General features: G+C 34.0%; 1 long non-coding RNA gene across 1 annotated transcript; it reads left to right on the forward strand.

Moving 5' to 3' along the window:
• Positions 1–6,663: 6,663 nt before the first annotated feature.
• On the forward strand, positions 6,664–8,246 carry LOC107877023. The gene is made up of 2 exons (XR_007057537.1): positions 6,664–6,882; positions 7,877–8,246. It is a non-coding gene; the product is annotated as an uncharacterized LOC107877023 (long non-coding RNA).
• The last annotated feature ends 3,149 nt before the right edge of the window (positions 8,247–11,395 follow it).

Genomic DNA, 11,395 nt, shown 5'->3' on the forward strand with positions numbered 1-11,395 from the left:
TCATGCAATATGAATGAGAGATAAAGATCATTTGTGAAATCCTTTAAGCATTATCTTTGACTGAGTTTGTGCATCGCTACTTCTTCAGCAAACTCCTCCTTTGTTGTACATTCCTCACATTGAATGACTCATAATTTTATGGAGCTTGTTTTTGTTCTGTTCCTCGGTAGCACACATCTGCTATTTGACCTAATTGATCTAGGTTTTTCAATTGATGACCAAGTTATTCTTGCGATTCTCAAAATAATTGCCTTAATTTTCAAAGAAGGCTTCAACTTGTCACCAAATATCTCAGCACTCCACCTATTTTCTCAGATTCTTTTCCTAACTTTAACCCTCAGATTCAATGTTCATGATTAAACTAGATTTTAAGATCTGGCTAAAAATTCCGTTAGCATGTCCTATCACTAGAATCAACATAAAATGTGATGTGTAAAGAAAACAAACACATATTTAAAACATAAAGGGAAAGGAACACTTCATTTAGTTGAAATAAAAAAATAAAAAAGTTTGAACATAAACGACACAGGGACAAAACAAGATAGATCCTGAACTACAACCTTGAAATAATTCAGAAAACAAAAAAGAAAAGAAAACACACTACCGGACCTCTTCCTAGTAGGAAGAGGGGTGACTTCTCAATTGCTCAGCCTGACAACTTAGCCACTGATTTACATATCAGCATGACTAGAGCTTCCCTCACTATCAATGTTCTGCACCATAATTGATCCATCTTGAATCATCTTTTAAATTTCTCTTTATAAATCTCAAAAATCTTCAATACTTGACCCTGAGCATCAGAATTATACACACACCGTGCATTAGGATTAAAATTTCTTAAACGTTGATTAGGAGTGTGCCCAAGGAGAGGAGTAATCATGCCCCTCTATCTCAATCTCTGGAACAAATTGGCATAGGATTCCTCATTAGGAGTAAAATTATCTTTTTCCTTCCTCCTCCTTGCGAACTCTAGCATCGGATGAAACTTGGATTTAGAGGTTCCTTAGTAAATTTGTAGGGGTCGAGGATGATGTTGAGGGACAGATGCATGCCATTGGGGATAAAAAGATGGATGGGTACACAATTGTGCATTGTTCAAAGGACATTGAGGAAGGAGAATGAAACTCCTTGGATTTTGAAAAGAGGAACTTTGTTGCAGATGAGTAAGCGGATTTGATATGTAAGCTTGAGATTGAGGCTGAAAGTATTGGTGAGTTGGACCTCTTAAACTTTGTTTTGGTCCTGGCACGACAATAGGTGTGCTTTCCTTCTTCTTTCTTTCAGTTTCCCTCGATTGATTGCAATATTGTCCTAAATGTTTCACAAAATCATGTTGTCCACCAAGCTCCTCAAATTTTGATGTCTCGAAGCTTGGAGGAAGGTTAACACTTGACAACATGTTCCAGTTTTTGTATGAAACATCTTCATAGCCTACAAGTCCCAAGGAATTTTTCATATCATTTTCTACACTCTTAACTTTTCCAACCATTTTCTCCGGCTCTTCTAGCATGCTAGGCTTCTTAGTAAGAAATCTTGGTGGTCTACTTAATCAACGGTAGGCTCAAGAGTATAACAATGATCATCAAGAGTATTGAACGTGGATTCACTAGTGGACTGGGGAAGCACAATCGTTGGATTGATAGCCAAAGTGGAAGCCTTAGTAGAAGGTTGAGCAATAAAAGCACAGACGGTATGGGGTGTTGTGAATGTGGTAGACTTATACTGAGGAGCTAAAGAAATGGTGGTAGAAGTATTGAGGTGCATTTGATGTGGAATGGATTCTGAGGCATGCTGTGGTGCATCAACAAAAGAAGGAAACTGACTTTGCGATTTTGGTGGAAGACTCAAGATATTTGCAGGATTAAAAATAGGGAACGGAGGTGGAGGCAGCCCACTGGCCCAAACTCGGTACATTTCAATCATTTGTTGTCTCAGTCTCAAATTCTCTTCCTTTAAACTTTCAATTTCCAGACTCTTTGTTTCATCCATGGTGTCACTCTCTATATTCTTGTTGGACACAACTAAACCTTCCTTGGAATTGGTGTGATATGGAAGACCAGCCAGGAAGCCATAAACCAACCACCTTAAACTAACTAAACAAGAGGCAACAAATATGTTAGAGTTCAACCTTTTTTCAAAACCTTTTTTTTTCTCTTGAAAAGATCACCGAACCCAAGAAGGGCGCCTACGTATCTCGCCCCCGAGAGGAGAGAATCAGGTGTGCGTAATTCGTGAAGTCTTGCCAAAATGTCCAATTAAACTCTTTTTCCTTTCTCTTTTTTTTTTCTTTCAGAAACTTCAAAAATAACAAATTGTCAAAAGAATAGACGAAAATCTTTTTGCATTTTTCATGTTTAAACTCCCTATACAAAACAAAACCTATGATTACCAAAGAAAAATCTTTTTGGGTTTTCAATTTTTGAATTTCATACTAAAATGAGACTTGAAGCTATTAACAAAAAGTCTTTTTGTGATTTTCTTTTAAAGATGTATAGGAAACACCTACTTTAAAGGGAAAGTAAAGAAAATCTTTTTTTAAAATTTTTCAAATAAGATCCCCGAACCCAAAATAGGCTGCCTACGTATCTCACTCCCGAGAGAGGAGAATCAGAGGTGCGTAGTTCATCCAGATTGGACAATTAAGGATTAACGAGCAAAATGACCCTAACTTAAGAGACACGACCAAAGTCAGATAAATAAAATCTTTTTTTTTTTGAGTTTTCAATTCGACACTTCACGTAAAATTGACACCAAAAACTATGAAAGAAAATCTTTTTGTTCACTATAAGAAATGTACAAAACTTTTACCATTTTTTTTTTAATTTTCCTTTTATAAAAAGCTACAATTGAAAAAAAGAATCTTTTTTGAGTTTTCAAATTGTGAATGTTTGTTAAAGGAAACAAAAGAAAAATCTTTTTGATGTTTTTGATATAATGAATGCGAAAGGTAAAAAAAAAATTCTTTTTTTTATTTTTGGATTGTGAAAAACAAAAGCCATAAAGAACTCTAAAAACTACAAAACTGTTTTGTTTTTTAACTCACTTTTCTTTTTTTCTCTTTTTTTTTTCAACAAATTCTTGTCTACACATTTTACTTCCAATACATGTTTTTGCCCAAATCAGTCTGTCAAATGACCCGTTATCCTCAGGGATGCAACATTTAGCACTAGGTATGCTTTGGAGGTGAGTCTCCTAGAAAGGAATGAGTGGGCCCCGCTAGGTCTCAATATGATGCACATTAGCATGACCTAAATGCTGACCTACGCTAGGGTTTACTAACAAGGCTGTTCAGGGGAGCATATGGTCGATAGTGGTTGCTTTGCTTTCCACCCACTCCATACGTCCGACGGCTCCCCCTCCTAAAATAAGAGTGACTCAACTAGGATTTGTGTGCACGACGTGCACTCCAGGACTTGTTGCAGAAAGAATGACTCGGGTTATGCACATGATGCCAGATATAAAGCAGTAATACATACGATAAAAACTATAAACAAAGAGCACGTAGGCACTCAACAATGATAAACACTAACACAAAACAACACAAAAATATCTATACACCTATAATGCCAAACCAAGCCGATACAACTCCAAAAAATAAGCTCGAATTCTGAAAAGGTCCCCAGCAGAGTCGCCAGAGCTATCACACCCCTTTTTTAACTCCAAAAGATTATTTTTATGGGTTTCGAAAGGGTTTTCATTATTAAAGTGACAAAAAATAAAAATTTTGTTTCGAAAAGAATTATTTATATTTAAACTCAAAGTCGCCACTTGGCATAAATCAGGTGTGTCAAGTCACCCGTGGATATCCTTTTTCAAAATGGTTTTAACTCTATAAAATTGATCCGCAAACAGAAATTTTGGATAAGGAATTCTGTTGACCGAGGGGAAGGTGTTAGGAACCCCTCGATCCCGTGGTTCGACCACGATCGCTTGGTGGAGTATATCAACTAATTTGAACACTATGAATGTATAAACCACATCAAACATAAATAAAATGATCAATCAAACAAACAAATCCAAAAACAATGTTCAGTCCAATTATACAGTCCAAAATAGAAAAAGAATGCAAAAATGTAAATCCTATTCTACCCTACACTAATTTTATACTACGCTCCCATGCTACCCGATGCCTCGGGCCTTCATCACAGACATCCTCCAAATACAAAATATTTCGGGGCATTCCTCGATGAATAAATACAAGTAATTGCGGGGCATTCCCCGATTAAATGAATACATTTCCAAATGCAAGAACTAAAACCAAACCGTTCAACTCAAATTCCACATTCAAACATTCAACAAGAAAACTTATTCCTAAATTTTTGCCTACCTGAACCAACATTCGCCTATCCATTTCAACATATCATAATTTTATCACATTCCAACAATATCCATGCTCATTACGAATTAAACAAAACAACAATAAACCAAAGCTAATCTAACTTCAACTTTTTATCAATTTCTCAATTTCATCCCCCAAATCCATTTTTAACCACATTATTAAACCAATTTGACTATCAAATCACTTTTCAAAATTTGAAACCAAAAACACATACCCCAACGAATATTCAAACATTTAAGCATACCAATCATTCATATCCAAAACAACAATTAACATTTTGCTCGAAATATTCAAAACCGCACCACAAAATCACAATATTAACCAACTTCGATACAATAAAAAAGTAGAGTTGAGAGATGGAACTTTGAAGAATCGATTTCATTGATAATAAAATCAAGAAAGCCCGGACTATAGAATTCCTAATAGGACCTCAACAATGACGAACTCCAACACCGTATTGAAAAATTTGAGACCCAAAACTGAAGCTCCGTAAATCCAATCGAATCCGAAAACCGACATTGTTCACGTACTGTTCATGGTACTATTCACAACACTGGTCACGGCACTGTTCACGGCATTGTTCACAACACTATTCACAGCACTGTTCACGATACTATTTTTCTCTCGCGCGATTCTCTCTTCTCTCCCTCGGTTTTTTTTTGTTCTTCTTGTGAGGAAGATGATTTGGTGATTGTTGTTATTGTGGAGAAGATGATGATGAAAGAATGAGTCTCCCCCTTTTCCCCTTTTAGAATTTTCCTTTATATTTTTTATTTGGTTTTTCCTTTTCTTTATTTATTATCCTATGTGGAAGCATATAATGGTGGCTTGTGGGAATAAGTGTGTGGCATGTGGAAAAGTTAGTGTGCCATGTAGAAAGATGAGGGTGGCGTGTGGAAAAATGAGTAGGGCGTGTGCCTTTTGCATGTATCCAATGAAAAATGAAAAGTGAGGTGTTGAGGTGACATAGTGAGGTGGCAAAGATGCTATGTATTTAATTATTTTCAATTCTTTTTTTTTTTAGAGAAATTATCAATTAAACAAAAGTATGGTAAGGTGAATAAAATTAAAAAAAAATTAAAAAAAAATTAAATAAAAATGATTAAAAAATTTTCGGAAAAGGACAAAATTACGTGTCTAAATCACCAATTATGCCTTTTAGAGATATATTAAGTTATTAAATTAAATGTAGCTCCTAATGAAATTTAAAGGGGAAATCAATAGATAAATGAGCAATGAAAATTAGCAATATGAAGTATAAGACTAAAAAAAAACATAAGTGGAGAATGATAAAAATGATAAATTAGATAAAATAAGATATAAGTTGGGAGTTAAATAGAAATATATGGTAAAAGTTACAGTAGAGTTATGAAATAATACGTAAGGTGTAATTAGAAAAAAAAAAAAGAAGAAGCTAATTATGATCTCACCATTCCAAATAAATTTAATGGTACAATATAATATTATGAAATTAAAGAAAAATCAAAACAAATATTGTAATTAAAATAACGATACATAGGTAATAATATTTACATTAAAATATAATAGGTACACTATAAATTCTTTAACTTTTTTTTTTTCAGAAAAATATATATTTTAAAAACTTCAGACCAAGTACAACAAGTCAATATCGCTAGCTAATTTAAAATATTTTTTTACAAAATATACATTTAAAAAAAAAATTATCTGATTCCTCAAGCAGTAAAATCTTCATTTAAGATGCAATGGAGATGCATATGTAGCACACGAGATGTTCATAGGACGCACACGATTGATAAGTGTAATTTTATCATTTTTTATAGTCTCTTTAAAAAAATCAAGTCATAATTTACGTATTAGTTTCCACCTTCATCCTTACTCGATATATGTAGTGAGATTAAATTGAGATCGAACAATAGATAAGAATAATTTAGTCAGATTATCTTTTAGTTAATATTTTATTAAGGGACGTGTAAAACAAAAACATGACACGTAAAATGGATTAGAGGGGTTGTTTAAAATCATAAAATTCAAACAAAAAAAAAAAAACTTCTAAAAAATTCATGTCTAGTTAAAATCAGACAAACAAATTAAAACAAAAAGGACGTATAAACAAAGTCAAAATCTAAAACTCGAATTCATAAAATTTAAATTTTGAATTGCCCCTAATTTAGTTAACCATATAAAATAACCTTCCTATTTATCTTTCAACTATAGTTGATCTCCCTAATCTATTTGGTCAACGAAAATCTAGTAGTAACAAATTTAAGCTAATCCCTATTTAAGAGCAATTAATAACTCAACAGAATCATTCAATTAAAAGACTAATAACAAATTATCATGCAATTTAATTAATTCCATATGATCTACTTGTTTGAATTTTCTTCCCTATATTAAAAAACCCTCAAAGACATTTTTATATGAATACAAAATGTTTAAAATGAAGAATTCATGTGGATCATAGAGCAAATAATTTTCATCAAGATTATTTATTCATATTTTTATGGCTATTCAAGTTTGGGCCCCAAGTTTTTGTGCTTTTTTGATTCTCATTCTTGTAACAGGTTAGCTATGTTTCTCTTCTCATTTTTTTATTTTCAGGGGTCGTCTGATGTGAGGTATAAGAGATAAAGAGTCTCAGATAAAATGACAATTGTTTTATCTTATGTTTGGTGTGAGCTATTAATTAGTATCGAGATTGTTTACGAGTGAATCACACTCTCTTTTACATACGGGTTTAATCTTTCTTTTTCCTTGAGTCAAACACATAGAACCACTATTGTTGTTAATAATCATTGAAATAAAACTTTTAATCAAAATCTCGAACATCTGCCATCGCTCATCATACTACATTAGATTGTGTGAACTGTCTCGTCTAAAAATTTCGTCCAAACTTTAGTTTTTATTTTAATTTTTTACTTTTCCTTCGATTAGATGGCATGAGAGATTTATTTATTTATTTATGTGTGAATCACGCCCTCTTTTACATACACGTTTGATCATTTTTTTTCTCAGTCTTGTAACAGGTTAGTTATGTTTCACTTCTGATTTTTTTCCTTTTAGGGATCGTTTGGTGTGAGGTTTCAAGGATAAATAATTTCGCGATAAAATGAAGACTATTTTATTTCATGTTTGGTGTGAGGTATTAGTTAGTATCGAGATTGTTTAGGAGTGATCACATATGAGCTAAATCTTTTTTTTTCTTGAGTCGAGCACATAGAATCATATTTTTTGTTAATAATCGTTGAAATAAGATTGTTAATCAAAATCTCGAACATCTACGATCTCTAATCACACCATATTATGTGAACTGTCTCGACTGAAAATTTCATCCAAACTTCAATTTTTATTTCAATTTTTTATTTTTCCTTCGATTAGATAGCATGAGAGATTTATTTGTTTATGAGTGAATCGCGCCCTCTTTCACATACTTGCTTGATTATTTTTTCTAGATCCAAACACTTGGAAATATTCTTTTCATCAAAATCTCAATATTAAATTGTGTGACTGTCTCATTTAAAAAATCTCATTCCGATTTTTTTTTTCTACCTTGCTTAGGTGGCATGGGAGATACGAACTTGGGTCCCACACAGATGAGCAATATTATGGATGGTGAAAATCCAGAATTATCAGATGAATTGATCAACATTAGTTATGACTATCACTATCAATGTCAAGCAAATTTGGGTCCATGCAACTATGAATATTGCAATGAAGGTTGTTGTACTAGGCAATGTTATAATTATTATAATGGACTTCACCCACGTCCAATGTGTGAAGATTGGGGACCTAGGTATAGGTATAAATTATGTATTTGTTGGCATGATTGTTATCAAAAACCTTAGACATCTTATATTATATAGTACTTAATTTGGATAAATAAAGATATATAAATATCCAAGAATAAGGGACTAGTAATTTTGATATCTTTTATTGATAGTTGATGTCGTGTGAACTTTTTGTATGCGTAAATATGCTAAACATGATCCTGTTTTTTTTTTTTTTTTGGAAACTTCAGGAAAACCGGCAGCCGCTACACCCTCTTTCATAGCCTCTGCCCTTCGGGTGAGCACTCTATGGTGAGCACTGTGTAAACCCCTCACTGTGCAATAGCTCGCAAACCACACAGGAGATGTAAACCGCACTAGGTAAACCCCGTGCGACGAGCTCGATTGAGAAGGCATTAGGGATGAATCAAACCCGCGACCTCCGCTATGGGAAGTCCCCTCAAAGCAAATCAACCACCCCCTTGGGGGCAACATGATCCTGTTTTACTTACACTATTTCACAGCTTTTTATAATATCTTTGTATATCAGTATTTATGCATAACATTAAAGGGGCATTGTATAACAGTTCAGTTCAATACTAAGTAAAATCTCACAAGTAAAGTTTAGGAAGGATAAAGAGTGTTGAGAGCCTTATCATTACCCCCGGGAGGTAGAGAGGTTGTTTCTGAAAGACCCTCGGCTCAAGTGTAGTAAATCCAGGTAGAAAGAAAAGAAAAACAATGAAGAAAATATGACGACTAACAAGGGAACAGGTGCAAAATCTACCAGAAAAAAAAAAATCGGCCACAAAATAGAGCGATAATCAAAACACAATAACCAACAATAATGATAGATATCTACAGCTAAATCCTAAGCTACCATACTACGACTAGTGCATGACAACACCCCTACCCGACTAACCTTATACTCTAATATGTGCCCTCCACATCTCTCTATCTAAGGTCATGTCCTCGATAACCTGAATATGTTGCAGACATGTCTAATTACCTCTCCTTAATATTTCTTTAGCTTACCTTTACCCCTCTTCATACATACTATATCCAACCTCTCGCACCTCCTCAGTGGGGTGTCTGAACCTCGCCTTATCACATGTCCACACCATCTCAATCTCGCTTTCCTCATCTTACCACCACGGAGGATATTTTTATCTTATCTCGAATAACCTCATTCTTGGTTCTATCACACCTAGTATGTCCACACATCTATCTCAGCATTCTCATCTCTATGATATGCATCTTCTGAACATGAAATTTTTGACTGATTAACACTCCGTCCAATAAATAGCATCGGTCTAACCAACATTCTATAAAACTTACCTTTAAGTTTCGGTGGTATCTTTTTATCACACAAGACTCCGAGGTAAGCCTGCACTTCATCCACACCCACCAATACAATGAGTGATATTACGATCAATGACTCCACTACCCTGAATAATAGAGTTTTTGTCTCCTACTGCACTTTCACGTCTTCCTCATGCAACCCCTCACTTAATTTGCACTCCAATTACTCCATTTTGATTCTGCTCAACTTAAGCTATTTATCTCCACACCTCCAACATATCATTCACTCCACTACGCGTCTCATCAATCACTGCTATATCTTAGGCAAATATCTTACACCAAGACACTTCATCTTGGATGCAGTGCGTCAATACACCCATCATCGCGACAAAGAGGAATGAACTAAGAGTTGATCCCTAGTATAATCCCATTTCTACAGAGAAATGCTTTGAGTCTCATACCATTCTAACCAGCGGTTTAACTCCATCATAAACGTCCTTCATCTCCCTAATGTAAGTCATCGGTACACCTCTAGCCTCAGTGCATCTCCAAAGAACATCCCTCGAAACACTGTCATAGGTCTTCTCAATGTCAATGAACACTATATATAGGTCCCCACTTCTTTTCCCGGAACTACTCCATCAGTCTCCTCATCACATGAATGGCTTCCGTAGTAGATTCCCCAGCATGAATCCAAACTGGTTCTAGAAAATGGACACACCCCTCCTCACCCGCATCTCCACCATTTGCTTCCAAACTTTTATAGTGTGACTTAACAACTTAATACCCCTATAATTGTTACAATTTTAGATGTCAACCTTATTCTTGTGCAATGGAATCATTGTAGTCCATTGCCATTCTCCGAGCATCTTAGCCGTCTTAAAAATGATATTGAACAGCCCAATCAACCATTCCATATCCGTCATGCGAGCTCTTTCAAAACTTCACCGAAATCTCATCAGGTCCAATCGCTCTACCTCTACTCAACTTATTAATAGGGCGGTTGGAATTTTTTCATACTAGTCCAAAACTGTAATTTATCTCATCTTTGATATATCCTTAATTTTGTGATAACACTTCTATATAATATAGTCTTAGCTATTTTCATACTTAATTAATAAATCACTTTTTCAATGAAATATTATTTTTGATATTCCCTACAACATATATACAAAGAGCAGTTGGGAATTTATGTGTAAGAAAATGATCACGTGAACCCATAATCCCCATATTCTCCAGCTAATTTTTTTTATTTGAGGTTCGATATTCGCATTGAAGTTTGAGATTCGCATCGAAAAATTTCATATTTTAAAATTAAAATATTTCCTAACAAATATGACTTCATAATAATCTCATATTTAAGGGTAAAATGCTTCCTAACAAATGCGACTTCGTAGTCAGAGGGTTTCGAACCCTAACAAGTGCGACTTCGTAGTCAGAGGGACTCGATCCCATTAAAAATAAAAAAAGTGTTTGTCACTCCACCACAACTCACATTAGTAATCCAGCTAAATTTGATTTATCACTTTTATAATTCTCAAAATATATATAGTATTATCAAGTTATATTATGTAATACATATTTTTTAGGCTAAATACATATACAGACCACTTAACAATTAGACTTTTTTTTGCATAGACACCTCAATTAAGTCATGTACCTATTACTCCTTCACAAAACGTGTCAATTGAGCCCAATCACTGACGTGGCACTGACATGGCGTGATATGTGTAATACACTCTCCTAAAAGAGAGTGAGAAACCATAATTAATTAAAAAAATTAAACGTAAAAAATTCCAACCAATAAAAAAAATACATTAAAGAATTTTTTTTTTCAAAAAAGAGAAGAAAATAGTCATCATCTTCTTCTTGATATCTTCTCTCCATTAATGGCTTCTTTAAACATCATTCATATATAAGTTGAGTGAAAAATCATAATTAATCAATAAATTAAACATAAAAACCCCAACCAATAAAAAAACACATTATAAAGAAATTTAAAAAAAAA

Source organism: Capsicum annuum, chromosome 7 (genome assembly GCF_002878395.1).
Source record: "Capsicum annuum cultivar UCD-10X-F1 chromosome 7, UCD10Xv1.1, whole genome shotgun sequence".
In the NCBI taxonomy this organism is placed as follows: Eukaryota; Viridiplantae; Streptophyta; class Magnoliopsida; order Solanales; family Solanaceae; genus Capsicum; species Capsicum annuum.